This window comes from Lycium barbarum, chromosome 6, assembly GCF_019175385.1.
Source record: "Lycium barbarum isolate Lr01 chromosome 6, ASM1917538v2, whole genome shotgun sequence".
NCBI classification, from domain to species: Eukaryota; Viridiplantae; Streptophyta; class Magnoliopsida; order Solanales; family Solanaceae; genus Lycium; species Lycium barbarum.
This window is the reverse complement of record NC_083342.1, coordinates 65,807,237-65,830,147: the sequence shown is the minus strand read 5'-3', so window position 1 is coordinate 65,830,147 and position 22,911 is coordinate 65,807,237.

The following is a 22,911-nucleotide window of genomic DNA, read 5'->3' as shown; positions in this document are numbered from 1 at the left end:
CAACTGACCAGGTGGCAATGCGTCTATAGCGCAACATATCTCCCTTTTTCCCATCTTCCCCATATACATATACATATACATATATCATATAAGCAGCATGCAGGAGAGCCCAAAGAAAGTCATGTATCTATCGGAGTGACGTAAGGTCGGTAACCTCCGATTACATTATGGAATAACCATGGCCGCTTTGTCTCACCTTGAAGGAACAATTATTATAAGATGAGACGAGCAACGAATAACAGCATACATAAACCGACACTTGAAGGCTCAGAAACAAGTTTCAGGTCAATCCGATTTAGTATAGGAAAGTTATGAGCGTTTGAAGTACAGAACCTTTTACGAACGTTTCAGAAGCTATTTTTGGAAAAATCAAGCAGTAATCGTACCAAGTACCTTTAAACATGAAATCATTCTTATCATAGTTATCATAGAAATATTCTCATCCTCGACATCATCAATCTCGTTGTAAAACATATCCATCGTTTCTGTCATAAAAGCTTACAATACCATAGACCTTTGTTTTGGAAAAATACGAACATTCTTGGAAAACATTGACGGGTTGTCGGAAAAGAATCATGCCTTGAAATCATAAACATCTATCTTTTTAAAACAAGGAGAATATGGAAACAATTATGAAATCATAACATCGGGATCATGCCTTTGAAAGAAAGGGAAGAGCCTTAACATACCTGTTCCACGTCCTATTCACTAGGCTTAATTGTCCAAGCTCGCTATCAGTAGTCTACATTCAAGAAGATTGACGCAATCATTAGATTCATCACCATATACTTGTCTTAATCTTTCAAATAAATTCACTTATGATCTGCCGAAATTTCGGCAGCATCTCCCCTGTAAATACCCCATCCCCGAGAATCTAACTCGGCCCAAATCATCAATCAACAATCCGAGAATTAAACTCGGCCAAACTATCAACAACAATATCATCAATCATACCGACAACATCAACAATCAATTCAAGACGCATTCTAACATTAACAACCTTTGTCATACAATTCAACGACATTTCATTGTTTTTTCAATTCTATTCACATAACATTCAAAACGCCTCAATCAACACACTACTTCACCCGACACCTTCCAAATTCAACAAGAACAATAACAACTTATTTCCTTCTTTCAAATTCAATCACCACAACTCAACTTACAATCTTCCAAACAAATGTCTCACTTCCAAGTTCACGAATTATATTTTCAACCTACACATTAGTAATATCATTCCTACAAATATAAGAAACCATACTAATGTCACACTAACTTCTTCAACAATCTCACAATGATTCCAACTTCATTTCAAGCCATCAAGCTTTCATTTTACATCACATAATCCATAACAACAACAACAACTAAAATACTACGTAAAATCATCTCAACATACCCAACTAGGGCAGCCCCTATACGGCCACCACCACACACCCACATATTTCATGAAGTTCATCCAATTCCACATACTACAACAATCAAATTACTAAATAAAATCAATTCATCATATCTTACACCACACCACCTCTATTCGGCTACAACCAAGACACACATAATTCATGAGTTTCATCCATTTCTTCATATTACAACACGCACAAATCATCCATAACACATGAAAGAGAAGGTCAACCTTACCTTTATACTTGGACTCCTTCATTCGGCTAGGCTTGTGAGTTGCCCAAAGGGATGCTTTGCTTGTTCCAACAACTACTCCATGTTAATAAGGGCCTTCAACTTGGTTGGAATACTAGAAGAAGAATATTTTTCTTGATAAATTCTTCATGGCCCTAGGCTCGGCTAGCCATGGCCGAATGGGGCCTTATTTTTTTCTTGAAGTTTCTTGAATGCTTGTGGGAGAGAATTGTGTCTTGTTATGCAAGACTTGTCCATATATATAATTACTCCCAACAAATAGAGGAGTGGACACATGTCCCTTCTCTATTTTTCTTGAAGTTTCTTAAAAACAATCAAATATTCCAACTTGTCTTGCTAGGTAAGCTTAGTCTATGTATATTTATAATTAGCCCCCATTTAATAAAATATGGCATGTGCCACACGGCCAACATGGCCCCTCCAAGAAGCTTCTCGAATATTTTGTAAAATTCCCATTTTGCCCCTAGCCTTCCACAATATTACCATGGGCCATTTTGCCCTTAGCCTCTCTCAGTATTTCCATACTAATAATGTTCATAAATAATATTCATAACCAACTTGTGCATTAAATTGTTTTTTGAAAGATGGTCATTCCCTTAACTTACCATGACTACCTTGAAATATCCGAACGTATAAAATACGGGATATAACAGTAGCCTGACCTCAAATCAATCTTCAAAAATACTGAAGCACCCTAAAGTTGGTCGAACAAGTCATCAATGCAAGGAATAGGATACTTATTACAAATGGTAACCATGTTCAACTGACGGTAATCTATGCACATCCTTATCGTACTGTCCTTCTTCTTCATAAACAAAATAGGAGCACCCCAAAGGGAGATGATACAACTCGAATGGCATCAAGACCTTTTACAAGGAGCCAAGCGAGGGAACTTCAAGCTATGCAAGCATTGTTCATGAGGAGGGACATACTTGAATACACTCTAACACCTTTCCGGGGATTGCAAGTGTTCATGATAGCATGGGAGGATGGTTTGGAGAAGAGGTTGGAACATGGTCATACTTTCAATGTGACTATTACTTGAAGATTTGCAAATTCAAGTTTTGTTCCCAAAAGAAGACACCCAAACAAGGCCCTTACTTCATTAAGGGTAAAAGTGTAATAGTGTAGTTGTCTTCTTTTGAACCTTAGTATAAGTAGTAGTCTATTTCATTTGGAAGACTTAGTCTATGTTGAATATTGATGTCTTGAAATTGTGAACTCTTTTGAGTGTTGAGAGCTTGCTAAGCTAGAGATTGTGAATCTTGTGAGAGGATTGGTTATTAGGGTATCAAATCCCTATTGGTCATCCTAAGAGTTTGGTGCTCTTTAGTTCCTAAATTAGAGGTCAAGTTAATTCAAGAACTTTGGTTGCTAATTTGGGTCTTTAGTTGTGTCAAATTATCTATCCTTTATGTTTCTTGTCCTTTTTTCTTCATTTTCGTATGGAATATTGTATCAATTGGTATCAGAGCTTAGTTTAGATTTGTTCTACCAAATCTAATCTTGGGTTTTGATTCAACAAAAAAAAAAAAAAAAATCCGAAATTAAAAAAAAAAAAAAAAAAAAATTCGAATTTTCTTGTTGATTTTGTTGAATCTAGTGTTAGATTAGAGTTTCCTAGTGTTTCTAGAGTTTAAATCTTCCATTTCAAGTCAATTTGGAGTTAGGGTTTGTGTTCCACCATTGTTGAGCTTCAAAGCTTCAAGAACTTGAAAGTGGGTCTTGTTGAAGAAGGTGAAGTTGAAGGTTGAAACCTATTGGGCTTTGTTCTCTACATTGAAGAGAACTTAAATCCGAAATTTGAGTCAATTTGGAGTTGATTTGAGGGTAGTTGAATTTTTGAAGTGTTCTTGTGTTCTTGAAGACCTTCAAATCTTCATAAGGAAGAAGGCTCTCAAAGGGCCATTTGATCCAAAAGTTGTCAAATATTTCTGATTTTTGCGAAAAAAAAAAAAAAAAAAAAATCGAGTTGGCCCACATGCGACACCACATGCGAATCGCATGTTGAACCTGCGAGTCGCAGGTTATGTCGCATCTTGTGACAGAAAGTTGAAATTTGGCTGCCTCATATGCGAGACGCATCTCACCATCGCATGTAGCACATGCGAGTCGCACATGGTGTCGCATCTTGTGACAGAGAGTTGATACCTTGGTTGCATCATCTGCGAACCGCACATCGCCATCGCATGTTTCACATGCGAGTCGCATGTGATGCACAGCCGTCGCATATGGCGCATTTCAGGTTTTTTTTTTTTTTTCCAACTTTAATTCTCTTTGATTTCAATTCTCAAAACAAAAATTTCTTGATCCTTAGTTGATGATATTGTGTCCCTAATCCTTTGGTAGGGAACAAAAAAAAAAAAAAAAAAAAAAAAAAAAAAAAAAAAAAAAAATTCATTATTTCAAATTGATACCTTGGATCAATTGGGGCTTCCTGGTCGTGTTTTCAAGTTATCACCTACCCGGGCCCGAAATTTAGTTATTTTCCCGATTTTTGCATTCCAATTTTCTTGTGTCTCTCAACTAGTAGCCATTTAGTAGTTGTTCCTACTTGTGTTTGCTAGTTCTAGTGTCCGCATTTCTTTCGTGCCAATTCTTTCGTGCTTTTTTCTCTTTTTTACTTCGTTGTTCATTTCTTGGCTCAAGTGCGTTTGTTTTATTGAGTCATCCTCGTTCTTTTTGATAACAAGAATCTATTCCGACCAAGAGTAGAATTTGAACCCTTGTGACTAGTCAACATTAACAAGCACACAATCTTTGGCGGAAGCAATTTGTGAGGCAATCAAAGGTGCGCATACTTGAGCGATTGTGAGTTGATTTTACTAATCTAACGTGTTTGCTTGCTTTGTTGAGTGTCTTAATAGGTACCATGGCTACGGAGGATGAAACTCGAGTTCCCACCGGGGAACTCACACTAGTTGATGTAATGAGAGCCTTACAAGCCTTGAACGATAAAGTGGATAGTATGGGTGGTCGAATGGAAAACTTGGGAAGTAGGGTGGAAGCAATTGAAGGAGGTAGTAGGGAGGTCTCATATTCGCCTCAAGTGCAATACCAAGGTGGCACAAGTGGAGCTACTCGAAGCACTTCACCTACAGTGTCACCCGGCACCTTCCATCATCTATATAACCCCACTTCCCAAAACACTCCTCAAAACACGACTCTTACCCCACCAAACAACATTCCCATAGGCCAACGGAACAACCTACTCCAACAAGATCAAGCTCCAAATGACCCACATCCAAATGACCCACCCCTAAATGACCCCCACCCAAATGCACCAATGCCACCCCAAAACCGTCCAAACATCCAACAACCAAATGAGGAAGGGATAGAGGAAGCTCTACTTGAGCACGAACATTATGGTGACCAAGGTTGGAGGCCACGAGGGCAAGCACAAGGAGGTTATCGAGGAAGGGGGGGGAAGGCATGGTCCTAACCCTCACATGGGTAGGCAAAGAGGGTACCAAGCTCGTGAAGGGTACCAAGGTCGTGACCATCAAGGTTATGACGACGATGGAGATTTTAATAGGAATCACGGTTATGGCGGAGGGCGAGACACGAGTCTCAATTCCATCAAGGTTACTCTCCCAACCTTCAAAGGAAGTAGTGATCCCGATACATTCCTTGATTGGGTGATGCATTGTGATAGAATCTTCTTGACGAATGACATGTCCGAGGTGAAAAAGGCTTCTTACGCCATTGCTCAATTCGAGGGGTATGCCTCCACATGGTGGGAAACTCAAGTGAAAGCAAGAAGAATTATTGGACTCCCTCCCACACCTACTTGGGATGAATTGAAGGAGGCCATGCGACGTAAGTATGTCACCGAGCGCTACAAACAAGAACAACTCAAGAAGGTGTATACCTTAAGGCAAAACAAAAAGAGTGTGGAAGAATACTATGATGAGTTTCAAATTGTCAAGATGAGAATTGACTTTGACGAGGATGAGTTAAATGCTATGACTCGGTTCCGAGCCGGGTTAAATGGTGACATTGTCTCCCAAATGAGACTCCACAACTATGGGAGCATTGAAGAAACCCTTCAAGCGGCTATTGAAATAGAGGAGGGTCTCAAGGAGGACAAAATCAATAAATCAAGGGGCTATGTGAGTTCATGGAACCATAACAAAGAACGAGGAGCTTTCTCCTCCAATTGGCAAAAGAATAAGGGCCCCATGCAAGAAGCCAAGAAACCATTTGTGAAGAATTCTCAAGTTGAGAAGCAAGTTGACAAGCAACCTACGAAGTTTGCTCCAAAAGAAGGAGGTACGAAAACTCCTATTCAATGCTTTAAATGTCATGGCTTCGGTCATAGAGCAAGTGAGTGCCCTAATCGTAGAGCGTTTATTTTGAAAGACACTTATAGTGAGGATGAGGAAGAATGTGAGGAAGGGGATGAAGAGGGCAATCATGAGGATGAACATCATGATAGTGAAGGGGATGGTGTTGAAGGTGATGATGAGCCTATTGTACCTCTATATGTGGTGCGACGAACCATGATAAGTAAAGCAATGGATGACCCAAGTCAACGGGAAAATCTCTTCCATTCCAAGTGCATCATTAACCAAAACACTAGCATCATGATCATTGATAGTGGGAGTTGTGCCAATGTTGCTAGTACCACCCTTGTTGATTTCTTGAAACTTCCCACCACCCGCCATGAAAACCCTTACAAACTTCAATGGCTCAATGAATGTGGTGAAGTGAAGGTGACTAGACGAGCTATCATCAAATTCGCGGTTGGGAAGTATCATGATGAGGTGTTGTGTGATGTTGTTCCCATGCAAGCGTGTCATCTTCTACTTGGCCGACCATGGCAATATGATAGGTCCGTCAACCATAATGGGCGAACTAACCAATACACCCTTGGCCACAATGGTGCCAAACATGTCTTGAATCCCATGACCCCCTCCCAAGTGGGTGAGATCTATAACAAAATGAGGGAGTTAAAGGAGAAGGGACATGGTGCATTGCGAAAGAAGAATGTGGGGGACGAGGGAGTAGAGGAGAGTAGTTCTCAAGAGTTGAGTGGAAAGAAAGGGGAGCTTAGAGGAAAAACTAAGGTGTCGCTTTTGGCGAATTGTGGGGAAATTAGGGAGGAATTGGGGGAGCGTCACCCGGTGATTCTCCTCATGCATAGGGACTATGCATTGCACACTAATGAACTAACCCCTTCTTTTCCTAGCTCTATTTCTTCTCTTTTGCAGGAATTTGATGATGTGTTCCCAACGGAACTCCCAAAGGGGTTACCACCCTTGAGGGGAATTGAACACCAAATTGACTTTGTTCCGGGGTCTCAATTGCCAAACAAGCCAGCTTATAGAGCTAACCCGGATGACACTAAGGAGCTTCAAAGGCAAGTGGATGAGCTCCTTGAAAAGGGAGTTGTGAGAGAAAGCATGAGTCCTTGTGCTGTGCCCGTGATCTTGGTGCCAAAGAAAGATGGATCATGGCGCATGTGTGTTGATTGTCGGGCCATCAACAAGATAACGGTAAAGTATCGCCATCCCATACCCCGTCTTGATGACATGCTTGATGAGTTGAATGGTTCATGCATATTCTCTAAGGTAGATCTTAGGAGTGGGTATCATCAAATCCGGATGAAACCCGGAGATGAGTGGAAAACCGCATTCAAGACCAAGTTTGGTCTATATGAATGGTTGGTGATGCCTTTTGGTCTCACTAACGCTCCTAGTACTTTCATGCGATTGATGAATCATGTGATGAAACCTTTTATTGGCAAATTCGTGGTTGTTTATTTTGATGATATTTTGGTGTATAGCAAAACCATGGATGAGCATGTTAGTCATTTGAAATGTGTGTTTGAAGTGCTTAGACAAGAACAACTTTATGCCAATGTTGATAAATGTTCCTTTTGTGTGGATGAAGTTGTTTTCTTGGGATTTGTCGTGAGCTCAAGGGGGGTTGAGGTTGATGAATCCAAAGTAGAAGCCATAAGAAATTGGCCCACTCCAAAATCCATTGGAGATGTAAGAAGCTTTCATGGCTTGGCTAGTTTCTATAGGCGTTTTGTTAAAGGATTTAGTACCATAGCCGCTCCTTTGACCGAGGTAATCCGAAAGGACAAACCTTTTTCTTGGGGTGTGGAGCAAGCTAATGCCTTTGAAACTTTGAAACAAATGCTTAGCTCCGCACCATTGTTGCAATTACCCGACTTTGACAAAATATTTGAGATTGAATGTGATGCAAGCAAAGTGGGTATTGGAGCTGTTTTAATGCAAGACCAAAAGCCCATAGCCTATTTTAGTGAAAAACTCAAGGGAGCGACTTTGAATTACACTACCTATGATCTTGAGTTGTATGCCTTGATTCGTGCTTTGGGAAATTGGCAACACTACTTGTGGCCTAAAGAGTTTGTAATTCGGACCGACCATGAGTCCTTAAAGCATCTTAAGGCCCAAGGTAAGTTGAACAAAAGGCATGCCAAATGGGTTGAATTCCTTGAAACCTTCCCTTATGTAATCCAATACAAAAAGGGAAAGGAGAATGTAGTGGCGGATGCCCTATCAAGGAAACATGTTTTGATTAATACCTTGTCTTCCAAATTGATGGGTTTTGAAAGCTTGAAGACATTGTATCCCGAGGACCCCGTCTTTGCCAAAATCTTTCTAGATTGCGAAGAATGGGAAAGGGAGAGGTGGATTAGGGATAGGTCTTCTACTTCCTATTCCAAGTTTGATGGTTTCTTGTTCAAGAACAAGCGACTATGTGTGCCCATGAGCTCTTGGAGGGAGTTATTTGTGAGAGAGGCACATAATGGGGGATTGATGGGACATTTTGGGATTGATAAGACTTTGGGGATTCTTGGGGAACAATTTTATTGGCCTCATATGCGGAGGGATGTGGCTAAGATTTGTGGCCAATGCATTGAATGTCGCGGCGCCAAGTCTAGACTCCTTCCCCATGGTTTGTATACCCCTCTCCCCACCCCTCAACAACCTTGGGTTGATATTTCAATGGATTTTGTGTTGGGTTTGCCTAGAACCAAAAGGGGTAAAGATAGCATCTTTGTTGTGGTTGATCGATTTTCTAAAATGGCTCATTTCATTGCTTGTCATAAAGTTGATGATGCTCCTCATGTTGCCTCTTTGTTTGTTGAACATGTGGTAAAGTTGCATGGTATTCCCAAAACCATTGTGAGCGATAGGGATCCAAAATTCCTTAGCCACTTTTGGAAAGAATTGTGGGGACGACTTGGTACTAAATTGTTGTTTTCTACCTCTTGTCACCCACAAACCGATGGCCAAACCGAAGTTGTCAATAGGACCTTGGGTTCTATGCTTAGGGCCATGGTTAAAGGAAAATTAACATCTTGGGAAGATCAATTGCCTTTGGTTGAATTTGCTTACAATAGAGTCATTCATAGCACTATTGGCATGTCACCTTTTGAAGTCGTTTATGGTTTTAACCCCCTAACCCCTTTAGATCTAACCCCTTTATCTCAAGATGTTGTGTTGAGTTTAGATGGAAACAAACGAGTCGAGGCCATGAAGAAGTTGCATGAGAAGGTGAGGCTTCACCTTGAGAAAAAGAATCAAGAAACGGCCAAGAGAGCAAACAAGGGCCGCAAACGAGTTGTGCTTGAACCGGGTGATTGGGTTTGGGTACATTTCCGAAAGGAGAGGTTTCCCAACAAAAGAAAGACCAAGTTGATGCCTAGAGGAGATGGTCCATTTGAAGTACTTGAACGACTCAATGATAATGCATACAAAATTGATCTTCCACCCGAATACCAAGTTCATAACACCTTCAATGTGTGTGATCTCTCTCCTATGGTGGTGCAAGATGTTGATCCCTTAAATTTGAGGACAAATTCTCTTCAAGAAGGGGAGAATGATACAACTCGAATGGCATCAAGACCTTTTACAAGGAGCCAAGCGAGGGAACTTCAAGCTATGCAAGCATTGTTCATGAGGAGGGACATACTTGAATACACTCTAACACCTTTCCGGGGATTGCAAGTGTTCATGATAGCATGGGAGGATGGTTTGGAGAAGAGGTTGGAACATGGTCATACTTTCAATGTGACTATTACTTGAAGATTTGCAAATTCAAGTTTTGTTCCCAAAAGAAGACACCCAAACAAGGCCCTTACTTCATTAAGGGTAAAAGTGTAATAGTGTAGTTGTCTTCTTTTGAACCTTAGTATAAGTAGTAGTCTATTTCATTTGGAAGACTTAGTCTATGTTGAATATTGATGTCTTGAAATTGTGAACTCTTTTGAGTGTTGAGAGCTTGCTAAGCTAGAGATTGTGAATCTTGTGAGAGGATTGGTTATTAGGGTATCAAATCCCTATTGGTCATCCTAAGAGTTTGGTGCTCTTTAGTTCCTAAATTAGAGGTCAAGTTAATTCAAGAACTTTGGTTGCTAATTTGGGTCTTTAGTTGTGTCAAATTATCTATCCTTTATGTTTCTTGTCCTTTTTTCTTCATTTTCGTATGGAATATTGTATCAGGAGACACTCAATCTAATAAACCCCTTACCCAACAAATCCTGTAACTGCTCATTTGACTCCCTCAACTCAGCGGGCACCATCCTATAAGGAGGAATAGAGATAGGACACGTGTCTAGATCCAAATCGATATAGAAATCAATGTTAGGTCGGGTGGCATACCCGGTAAATAAGAAGGAAAGACCTTCACAAACTCACACACTATGGGCACGGACTCAAGGGGCGGAGAATCAACGCTAGTATTACGAACATGGGCCAAGTAAGCCAAACACGCCTTGCTAACTAACTTCTTCGCATGGAGATAAGAAATGATCTTCTTCGGAGCGGGAGTACCTCTCCACTTTAATGCAGGAATCCCAAGCACTGAAAGTCCCTTTAATAATCAATTTAGCAATAAATGCTCTCTTTTCTCTCCATGCAAAACCCTAAAAAGTGAGCAAACCCTACACAATGGCAGTGGCCGGCGGCCAGCCACCGTTGGTGGCTGACCTGGACAATTCCTCCTCCTCACATTTTCCTCCATTACCTTAATCCCCAAACATAAAAACCAGCAAAAATCCTCCTTTACATGAACAAAAAACCCTAATTAAATTTACAGATCCTGTAAACCCTAAGTCGATGAATGAAGACATGTAGACGTCCAAAGTTGATATAAAACCTATTCCCATCAAACTTGTGGAGATGATAGATGGAAAGGCAGTGGTAAGATGGACAGAAGCGGAAGTTTCACGTATGAACTCAATTGAAAAGCTTAACTATGTTGTGGTTGGGAAGTTTTCTCATGGTTGGCCTGAATTGGAAGAGCTTTGTGTGATTATTCCTAAGCAATGTGGGATTAAGGGAGATTGTAAAATAGGTCAATTTCGACATAGACATATTCTGATGCGATTTGAATTGCTTGAAGATTTTATTACACTGACATCGAAGGGTGTTCATTATATTAATTCAAAAGATGGATAGTAATATCATATGAGACCATTGATTTATATCCAAAGTTCAGAATTGATGAAGTGACAACAATGGCTATGGATCGGATTTCCTTTCATCATTTTCTACCTACTTTTTTTGTCAAGGAATGCTTGTTCTCATTGGATCTAGCAGTTTGTAAGCCTTTGCAGTTAGATTTGGCTACAATCAACAAAACCAGGCCTAGTTGTGCTAGGGTTAAGGTGTTAATTGATTTGGTAGTAGATCTTCCTGATTTTGTAAGGATAGAAATTGTTGATGAAAAGACTAGTGAAGTAAGAATTGTTGATGTGAATGTTCAATATGATGTTCTTCCCAAATATTGTAAGAAATGTAAACTATAAGGCCATAATGAAGAGGTTTGTAGAACTTTTCATCCTGAATTGGAGAGGAAAAAATGGAGATTTTGGTGATAAAGAAGAAGGCAAAGAATCAGACCAAAGAGAAGGAAAAGAGAGGGTAGATGATGTCGAATTGAAGAACAAAAGCAATGAGTGGAACAAGATGAAGACACCTAGATTTATACTAGTAGGAAAAGTGTTTGGACAAGCTGTCAAAGATGATAGTGTTTTTACAACGGAGAAGAATCCTGCAAAATTCATGAATGGAAAGCCTGTTAATGCTAATGAAGTGGGAGAAAATTGTCACGACCCAGCTAGGGGCCGCGACGGGTACCCGGGGCTAGCCACTGAGCACCACTCGTTCTACTACTCATCTTGCTCATTTAATGCTCTTTTATCAATTTATACTCAAGACATAAGAAAATCATCTTTTCATTTGAGAACATAAATACTTTTTTATGCATAAGCCTCTCGGCCATCAAAATAATATATATATACATAGTAACAATCTCGTGAGACCATCTAACCCACACTGCATATCTACGAGCCTCTACTGGAATGCTGAACATAAAGACGGGACAAGATCCCATCATGCCCAAAATACATATACACGAATATACACAAAAGAATCATCATAAGCACCTCCGAACAATGGAGTGCTCTCAATCAGCTACTAGCTTCTACGAATCAAGATCAAGCTCACCTCCCTGTCTACTTGTGGGCATGAACATAGCGTACAAAGAAAACGGACATCAGTACGAACATTTGTATCGTCATGTCAAGTATAAAGGAAATAAGTCATACTGTCTTACTCATACTCATCATCATATCATATATGCATAATGTATAAGCTGCCCGTCCATATAGGTACGGTGTAGTACTGTGTAAGTTGCCTGTCCATATCGGATCGGTGTGATAATCATAACATTAGCCTGCGTCCAGGCCTCCCGCGTCCGCGGTATCATCTCATGTCGCCCACTAGTGGTGCTGCCCGTGCCATATAGACACGGTGTAATCATCTATAAGCCGCCCGCCTTAGCGGTGCTGCCCGACCATATAGGCGCGGTGTAATATCATCAACATGTACTCATCATAATGCATGCATGGAAACTCAAGATGGCGATACTTTATCGAGGTGACATAAGGTCGTGAACCCTCGATTCCATTATGGAGCAATTATAAATATTCTGCCTCACCTTGAAGGAAATAATATACGAGGTGAGTGTGTACAATGAACGACATCATTAACTTAATAGGAACATCATCTCATGAGCTCTAGAATCTTTAGGCTTAAACTCATCATTACCATTATTGGACTCATAATATATCTCTTATCTCATATGGTTATTCATGAACATAAACTCGTAGTTTTTTCGGAATGTAGGAGAATCATGAAGAAAATAGTAAGTCATGCTTTAGGATTCATGCCATTAGAAAGAAAGGACTAGCCTCACATACCTTTGACGGTTACTAATCTATCGCTTGTTTGTTCTCCTTTAGTGCGTACGTTCTACCTTCAAGAGAATTTGTATCGACATTAGCTAGCGATTATAAAAACAGCTTACTAACGCTAGAGAAAATTGGGCAACATTTCCTTTAGTTTGTGCAACTCTTCCCATATTCTATATCAACTCTTAAGCGTTCACAACAACGTTCTCAATATGATAGACAACACTCATCATTCATTTACAATATCCGTATTTCACAATTTGTCTTCAATTTCTCCATAATCATGGCCATGGTTCTTTGTTGCATTTTCTCACATAGGATACTTATTCCATGTTCTAAATGTCATTCATAACATTTTTATAATCACAAATTAGCAATGATCGTGGCTCAATTCAAACCTTTACTCAACAATGCTACTATTCACACTTTCATGACCCATTTCTTACATCCTTCTATAATCCAAGTGTTTAAACTCTTCCATACCCTAAATAACGTGTAAATGCCATAAAACGTACCTTAGATGTTGTAGGAACAAGCCTTGAGTGGTATTACTCTTCTTGCACCAAAACCCTAGTTCACTTCTCTTGAAATTTCTTAACTTGGATGAACTTTGATGAGTTTCATACACTTGATTCACTTGAATTCTTGATATTGATCTTTGATTTCCCTTGTTTTCTTGTAGATGAAGAGTGGAGAATATTCTAGAGGTTTCTAGAGAGAAGTGGTGTGGAAATGAAAAGAATTAATGAGCTTAGGTCTCCTTTTTAATGACTTAAAATCTGATCCGAAATGAACAGTAGTTGAAGTGCACAGTGGTCGTAAACCCAGTTTACGGTCCGTATTTCGATTTACTGCCCATATTCTATGGACATATTAAAGCATAACAGAACCAGAAAGTCAGGCTGAGGACATAGTGGTTAACGACTCAGTTTACGAGCCGTATTTCAGTTTACGGTCCGAATTTCAAGTCGTCTTTAACCATTCAAGCATTTGACAGAAAGTTGAAGTTTTGGAATTTGAAATACGACAAGGCAGTTTACGGACCGTATACAACTTTACGGTCCGTATTTCATCGACGAGACCAAAGTGCAAATCTGCAACTTTTTCACATTTTTAGAATCTATAAATAGTCGTTGGGCTCATAACCTACCTCTTATTCCCATTGCCTTTGAAATCTTACTTAGGGTCATCAAACGTCACTCCCTTCTGATTAAAACATCGTATACTCGTATTCTTCGTTAGTCTATTCACTGTACGAGATTGGAAATTTCCGAGGTGTAACATTCTTCCCCCCTTTTTGGAACATTCGTCCTCGAATGTTAAGTACTCGGGAATTCTACAAAAATTTAGCCAGAGTTTCCCCTGTAATGTGGCGCTATCATCCTGTCACAACAACCCATAATAATTCTGCCTCACAGGACTACAACACAATAAAACTATAAATTGGCCACACACGACCAAAAGCATGAAAAGTAGGCATAAATACCTCAAAATCTTGATGTTTCATCATGAATCTCTTCTGGGGCCAAGACAAGTGGGGACACTTGGATTTCATATTTTCTTCCGCTTCCCGAGTGATTCTTCTCGGTTGTTATTCTGTCATAAGACCTTAACTGAGGCCACTTCTTTATTTCGAAGTCTCCGTACTCGCCTACCTAGTGTGGCAATGGGTACCTTTTCATAGATCAACTTTTCTGTTACTTGAACATCGTTTATTGGAACAATTTTTGTGGGATCTCCAACACACTTGCGGAACATTGAGACATGGATGGTAGATCTAATTCATAAGCCACCTTGCCTATTTTGCACACCATTTCATAAGGCCTAATGTATCGAGGACTAAGCTTCCCCTCCATTTAGTGATCTTTATTGCATTCGTAAGTTGTCACACCCCAGGGCTGCTGTAGCAAGCGTATAGCACGTACTTATGTCATATTCCAAGTAATTGTCCTATTTATCCCTAACAATAATCCCAACTTAACATTTCAACTCAATTTACCATATATTTTCCTTCAACTTACCCGGGGCATCATGACCACACTACCCTTGTTTACGTCTTACTCCTCTTTTTAAGTATCCACTTGGTTTCATTGGCGACGTATAATTACTTGCGAGTTACATAATCGTTCTTGCATTATTCGTGTACATACACATCTATACATATACATGTATCCATATTTGCATCCGTATTCATAATCGTACTCATTTACACATCATATCCATAGTCATATTCATATACATATCATTTACATAGCATGCCCGACCACGAAGGTTCGATGTCTCGCGCACCCGACCCTGACTAGGCTCGGTATTATTCATACCAAAAGTCTTTTGTTTATCTGTAGTAACTTATCTCGTCGTGCTCTCTTCCTTCTTTATTTTGTTTCCTTGATTATCATATCTAGTGTCCTGCTATAGAAAACCTTAGGTCTCTTTCTTAATTGTCGCTTATAAATAGCAATATCATTCACAACGACTTTACCGCTAGTGTCTTTACCTCTATTCTACTATAATACCGTCATCCTTTACAATACCCCTTAAGTTATTTGCTCTCAATGTCACGTGGTTCAAGGTCTTCGCGAATGGTTTCCCGTACAGTCTCAGATGCCTGCTCAATTCGTGTTCATTTATTTACTTGTCATTGGACTCATTTCTGCGCAACTCTCACTCTTTGTTTTAGAGTCTATATCTGTCACATTTTAGGATCCATCGTCCCAAATCTCTACACTTGAATTCCCTTTACTCGTTTCCCCCCTTTAAGGGTTTTACTTGTACCATTCTCAAATCCGTTGTCTCTCCTTCTAATCTTGAATTCATACATCCCTTACTACACTACATCTTATTCATGTCATTTTCTCGTAATTCATAGCTACGACAATTCCTGCGTGAAGTCTTAACATACTCACCTTGCAGTCTTGTAACCAATTAATACAACTGATATGGCAATCCGAACAAGGATGTATCTTACTTAGCTCATCTAGTAGTTATGATTCAATGTCTAAATCTGCTCCAATTAACAACTTTTGTCCCATAGGGATGCTCAACATAGTAGCAGGTCTAGTTATCCTTACCATCCATATAATGTCACTTGCCCTCTTCTTCGGTGCTCAAAGTTCACTTGTAACGTCATCTTTGTTTTCCAGGGCCTAAGTCTCGTACGCCACTAATACCCCTCATGCCTCTTATTCTTTTACTTTTGTTTTTCACTCAACGCTGATTTCAAAACCAATCATAATCGTAGTATATTTTTCATTGATGATAGCTTGACTCTATCGCTTTGTTGTCGTACAGTAAACTCATAACTCATGATCATCCTTTTCCTTTCGAATCTTTACTTCATATACTTCACTCATTCTAACTTGGTATAGGATATTCATAGGGAATGCATCTCCCTTTAATTATAACGCAACTACTTCTTAAGCACGCGTACTTCGTGTATTTCCTTCTCTCTCTATTCTCGTTCTTGTTCCTTCCTCCTCAATTTATCTTGCTTTCTCCCGTTTTATAATCAATAATTTATTCTTCGTATGAGGAACCCTATCCTTAAATGAGTACATCCACTTTTGTCCTTTAGAATATACTACCTTTGTACAATCCATTCTTTGCTCCCAAAACTTATTCTGTTCATTCTGATCATCCCCTCTCACCCTTATTGTGTTGATCCTCTTTTTAATAATCGTCCTATTTCGTTATTCATCTTTCTGTAGTCTTGGTCTTTTACATCCAGCTAAAGATATCACTCAAGCTCTCGGTTATACCAATCACAACCTACTGCTACTTTGCAATATCACTTTCCTCTGATTTCTTTTTCATGTTGACTTCCCCTTTTTGCTGGCTATCATTTCTATCATGGAGGAATCCCTATGCTGGACATTCCCTTAACAAGGTCTTATAAGCTTTCTCATCTACTGCCCCATGGCTCGCTTGTTGGTTTCACACTTGCATTCACTCTTTATTCATATAGAACATGTCACATCCTTAGTTGTTTCCTCGCTATACTTTGCATTGCAGTTCTTGTTGCGTTCTCATTATACCCTGACCATAATCAACTTTATAGAGTGACACTTCTTAATCTCATTCGCAAGCCTGCCTATACATAGGATAAACCTCGTGAAGTAAGCATACTCAACTTGTTACTCCTTCTAATCAGTTTTATCACGCTCACCATATAAATTGTTTTACCAATGTGTTCTCATTCATTATAACCCTTCGTATTCGTACTTCTGTCTCCGAGTACTGTTACTTTAGTCGCTAGTAAACTTATCGCATCTTTCTCGTGCTTATCCCTCCAATCAATACCTCGGTATCGCATTCCATTGGTGTCACCCTTTCTCTTCTATGTCGTGCTTTAGCACTACCAGTCTTCCAAATTTACCCTAGTATTTCTCTTTACCATATCATTGTCGATCTTATAATTACCGTTACTCATCTCTTGTAGTTGTCAATGATACTCCTAACTCAATCTCATCCTGCCATTACCTTGTTGCACATCATCATTTCTCGTCAGGACATATCACGAGCTTCTCCCTTGTCTCCTTCAAATTCTAGGAAAACTTCGGCAGAGTTTCTTTTGTAAGCATAACAATCCCAAACCTGCACATAGCCCAGAAAACACGTCCGACGTCTCAATAGGACATATATCGGAACACGCATAATACGCAACTGCACAACACAAGATCACTTACCATTAAAGGATATAAATAGTAGAGCTTGTCTCATAAGTTGTGCCTGCACACTCGGTCTAGAATTCCAATATCTATATACATACACATATTATTTATATTCTCTCACTGTCAATCAACTTACTCGTAAATTACGATTCGGGCTATCACTAGGTTACTAACAAATATAGTCATCTCAGATTGTCGGATTGGCTCATATTTTTCGCCTCAACATAACCATCACAACGGGGGTGATACACGACGGGATAGGGTCCGAATCCATCGATGCACACATATCATAAAAGGAGACTGACAATATACCTGGGACAATATCAGGGGAAGACTCAAGATCCTGTCGCTCAGCTAACGCATGAATATGATGCTGGGATCCACTTGGACTGGGCACTCCTCTTTGGTATCTATCACAACCTAGTAACATCTGTGGCCTTGGCCTTGGAGGGCGTACCGATGACGAAGAGCCAGCTACTAACCCCACAGGTCGAACCTCATCTCTACCACGCCTCCATGGGCAGTCGCGCATGATATGACCTGGCCGAGTACAGGTATAACAAACATCCGAGCCCAAGCGGCACGGTCCCTAATGTAACTTGCGACACTGACTACATCGTGGTACCGGGGATCTCGTCTGACTAGAACCACTCCGAATCCAAGAACTAGAAACTCTGAGACTCTGGGGTGACCTAGAATAAGTAGATCCATCAAACTTGGGTCCAGGAAACTGCGGAGGAGCACCACTTGCTGAACGAACTGAGTGCCTAGAGAATTGTTGCCTCGGAGCACCCCTACACTTACGATCAAACTTTGAAGAACTAACTCTATTTCTCCAACCCCTGTTATCGTGGCCCACATCCTGCCGCTGAGCTTGAGCGGCTACCAATAGAGGCAGTAGAAGAATGGCTTGTCTTATCTCTTGGCCCGAGGCATCTGGTGGAGGAACGGGGGGTGCTGGAGCTAAAATTGAGGCTTCCCTCTGATCCTCAAAAGTGGGCGAAGTATGGGAACACCGAGGTGGGACTTTATTCTGGGGTCCGCCCTCCTCCATATCTATAGACGGCTCTCGCTCAAGCCCTTCTTCAACCACCATCTTGCCCTTCTGGGCTGCCATAGCTTTTCCTTTCATCAGCATCGCTAAAATCATAACACACTATTAAGGAGGAGATAATCTTATAATACAGCTCTATCGTACGATCTCTTAAGATGAAAGATGGCCATTTTTCCTAAATGCCCTGTAGCCTCCTGTTTATTTGTGTGGCGCGTAACACACCATAAAATAGACTCTACTAGACACGGCTCGTAGACACTTCCTAGGACTGAATTGCTCTAATAACACTTTTGTCACGACCCAGCTAGGGGCCGCGACGGGTACCCGGGGCTAGCCACCGAGCACCAGTCGTTCTACTACTCATCTTGCTCAGTTAATGCTCTTTTATCAATTTATACTCAAGACCTAAGAAAATCATCTTTTCATTTGAGAACATAAAATACTTTTATATGCATAAGCCTCTCGGCCATCAAAATAATATATATATACTTTGTAACAATCTCGTGAGACCATCTAACCCACACTGCGAATCTACGAGCCTCTACTGGAGTGCTGAACATGAAGACGGGACAAGACCCCGTCATTCCCAAAATACATATACACGAATATACACAAAAGAATCATTATAAGCACCTCCAAACAAGGGAGTGCTCTCAATCAGCTACTAGCTTCTACGAATCAGGATCAAGCTCACCTCCCTGTCTACCTGTGGACATGAACACAACGTCCAAAGAAAACAAATGTCAGTACGAACATTGTACTGAGTATGAAAGGCATAAACAATGAAAGAAGACAATGATATAAAGAAAATATCAATATGGAACATCTGTATCTGCCTGTCAAGTATAAAGGAAATAAGTCGTATTGTCTTACTCATACTCATCATCATATCATATATGCATAATGTATAAGCTGCCCGTCCATATAGGTACGGTGTAGTACTGTGTAAGTTGCCCGTCCGTATCGGATCGGTGTGATAATCATAACATTAGCCTGTGTCAAGGCCTCTCGCGTCCGGGGTATCATCTCATGCCACCCACTTGTGGTGCTGCCCGTGCCATATAGATACGGTGTAATCATCTATAGGCCGCCCGCCTTAGCGGTGCTGCCCGGCCATATAGGCGCGGTGTAATATCATCAACATGAAATCATCATAATGCATGCATGGAAACTCAAGATGGCTATACTTTATCGATGTGACATAAAGTCGTGAACCCTCGATTCCATTATGGAGCATTTATAAATGTTCTGCCTCACCTTGAAGGAAATAATATACGAGGTGAGTGTGTACAATGAACAACATCATTAACTTTATAGGAACATCATCTCATGAGATCTAGAATCTTTAGGCTTAGACTCATCTTTACCATTATTGGACTCATACTATATCTCTTATCTCATATGGTTATTCATGAACATAGACTCGTAGTTTTTCCGGAATGTAGGAGAATCATGAAGAAAATAGGAAGTCATGCTTTAGGATTCATGCCATTAGAAATAAAGGACTATCCTCACATACCTTTGACGTTTACTAATCTATCGCTTGTTTGTTCTCCTTTAGTGCATACGTTCTACCTTCAAGAGAATTTGTATCGACATTAGCTAGCGATTATAAAAACAGCTTACTAACGCTAGAGAAAATTGGACAACATTTCCTTTAGTTTGTGCAATTCTTCCCATATTCTATATCAACTCTCAAGCGTTCACAACAACGTTCTCAATATGATAGACAACACTCATCATTCATTTACAATATCCGTATTTCACAATTTGTCTTCAATTTCTCCATAATCATGGCCATGGTTCTTTGTTGCATTTTCTCACATAGGATACTTATTCCATGTTCTAAATGTCATTCATAACATTTTTATAATCACAAATTATCAATGATCGTGGCTCAATTCAAACCTTTACTCAACAATGCTACAATTCACACTTTCATGACCCATTTCTTACATCCTTCTATAATCCAAGTGTTTAAACTCTTCCATACCCTAAATAACGTGTAAATGCCATAAACCTTACCTTAGATGTTGTAGGAACAAGCCTTGAGTGGTATTACTCTTCTTGCACCAAAACCCTAGTTCACTTTTCTTGAAATTTCTTAACTTGGATGAACTTTGATGAGTTTCATACACTTGATTCACTTGAATTCTTGATATTGATCTTTGATTTCCCTTATTTTCTTGTAGATGAAGAGTGGAGAATATTCTAGAGGTTTCTAGAGAGAAGTGGTGTGGAAATGAAATGAATTAATGAGCTTAGGTCTCCTTTTTAATGACTTAAAATCTGATCTGAAATGAACAGTAGTTGAAGTGCACAGTGGTCGTAAACCCATTTTATGGTCCGTATTTCAATTTACGGCCCGTATTCTGTGGACGTATTAAAGCATAACAGAACCAGAAAGTCAGGCTGAGGACATAGTGGTTTACGACTCAGTTTACAAGCCGTATTTCAGTTTACGGTCCAAATTTCAAGTCGTCTTTAACCATTCAAGCATTTGACAGAAAGTTGAAGTTTTGGAAGTTGAAATATGACAAGGCAGTTTACGGGCCGTATACCACTTTACGGTCCGTATTTCAACGACGAGACCAAAGTGCAAATCTGCAACTTTTTCACGTTTTTAGAACCTATAAATAGTCGTTGGGCTCATAACCTACCTCTTATTCCCATTGCGTTTGAAATCTTACTTAGGGTCATCAAACGTCACTCCCTTCTGATTAAAACATCGTATACTCGTGTTCTTCGTTAGTCTATTCACTGTACGAGATTGGAAATTTCTGAGGTGTAACAAAAATATTACTATTCAAAATAAATTTGAGGCTTTAGTCAATGATGATGAGTCTGTAGAAAATAAAGTGGAGGTCGTAGGTTGTCATGCAGTTCAAGAACCAATTGGGAGGACTCAGGATCAAAACAACTCAAAGTTGGTTGAGAATGTCGTAGTTGAGGTGGATCAAGTTGCTGATTTATCAAGGTGTAGTGTGAATGACAATATTCCAGATGATTAGGAACAAGGTGAAAATCAGGCTTCATGTGAAAAAGGAGAGGAGGATGATGTTATAAACACTAAGCCTATTGGCACTTTGGAGAAGATTCAATTAGAAGAAGTTAGTAAGGATGTTGTGGAGGATGATAGTTCTGATAAGATGTCTGATCTTCAGACATTGTCTCCTTCTTCTAAATGGGGAGACAGAGTTGATGAAGAGTTATAAGAAATATTAGAGGAAGGTGAAATTGTTGTTGACAAAGGCCTAAAGCAGCAGTTAGAAGTTAATGGTATAGAGTAAGAAATGTTTCAAGCAGAAGTTGACTCAGGATCTAATTTGCCAAGGGAAAAAGATCAGACTTAGGAGTCTGCAGATTCTGAAACTGAAGAGTTGGCAGATGTGCAAGCAAATGATCAGGAGGTTGTAAAATGGTATCCTCCAAAACCTCTGATAGTCAAATAGTTGAGATTGATAAGGTAGATACACAAAGTATGGAAGACAAGCACAGCAGTTCAAGTGAAGGTCAAGTGTCAAAGTTGAAAAAGGATTCTCCCATGAGGGATTTACATAATCTGGTTTCTCATAATATATCAGAGGAGGAGAGGAGGAACTTAACATAAATTTTTAATGATATTGGTTTGATAGAAGACAAAGATGAGAGCATTCAAGATTCTCCAGTGAGAGTTAAAGCTGGTTCTCCAAAATCTGTAGTAAAGGGTGGCAAAAAAGGAAAGAAGCAAGTGGAAGCACAAGTATCAGTTAGAGTAATGCCAAAGAGAGGTGTAGCAAAATCCAATTGTAAACTATGACGAAAGCTTTTATATGGAATATAAGGTCTGCAAAACTCAAAAAGCTTTTCACTGGCTTCAAATGCTACATAGACATCATAAATTCTCGTTCATAGCTCTGATGGAGCCTTTCCAACAGGCAAGAAATATTGAAATTTACAAATGGAAATTGGGAATGAATATTGTTGGTGCAAATAGTAATGGCAAAATTTGGTACTTTATTAAGGCTAATGTAGAAGTGGAAGTTATGTCAGATACAACTCATCAAATCTCTTTAAAATTAATGTTTCTTGATCAGAATAAATCATTGGTTATTACTTTAGTATATGCTAACTATAATGAATCAGGAGGTTACAATTATGGGATGACATTTATCAGGTGGCAGACTCAATCAATCTCCCATGGTTAGTTGGAGGGGATTTTAATGTAGTTCTACATGAAGATGAGAAGATTGAAGGAACACCAATTCAACCTCAAGATTATAAATATTTTGCATTTTGTGTAAATTCCTATGAATTGA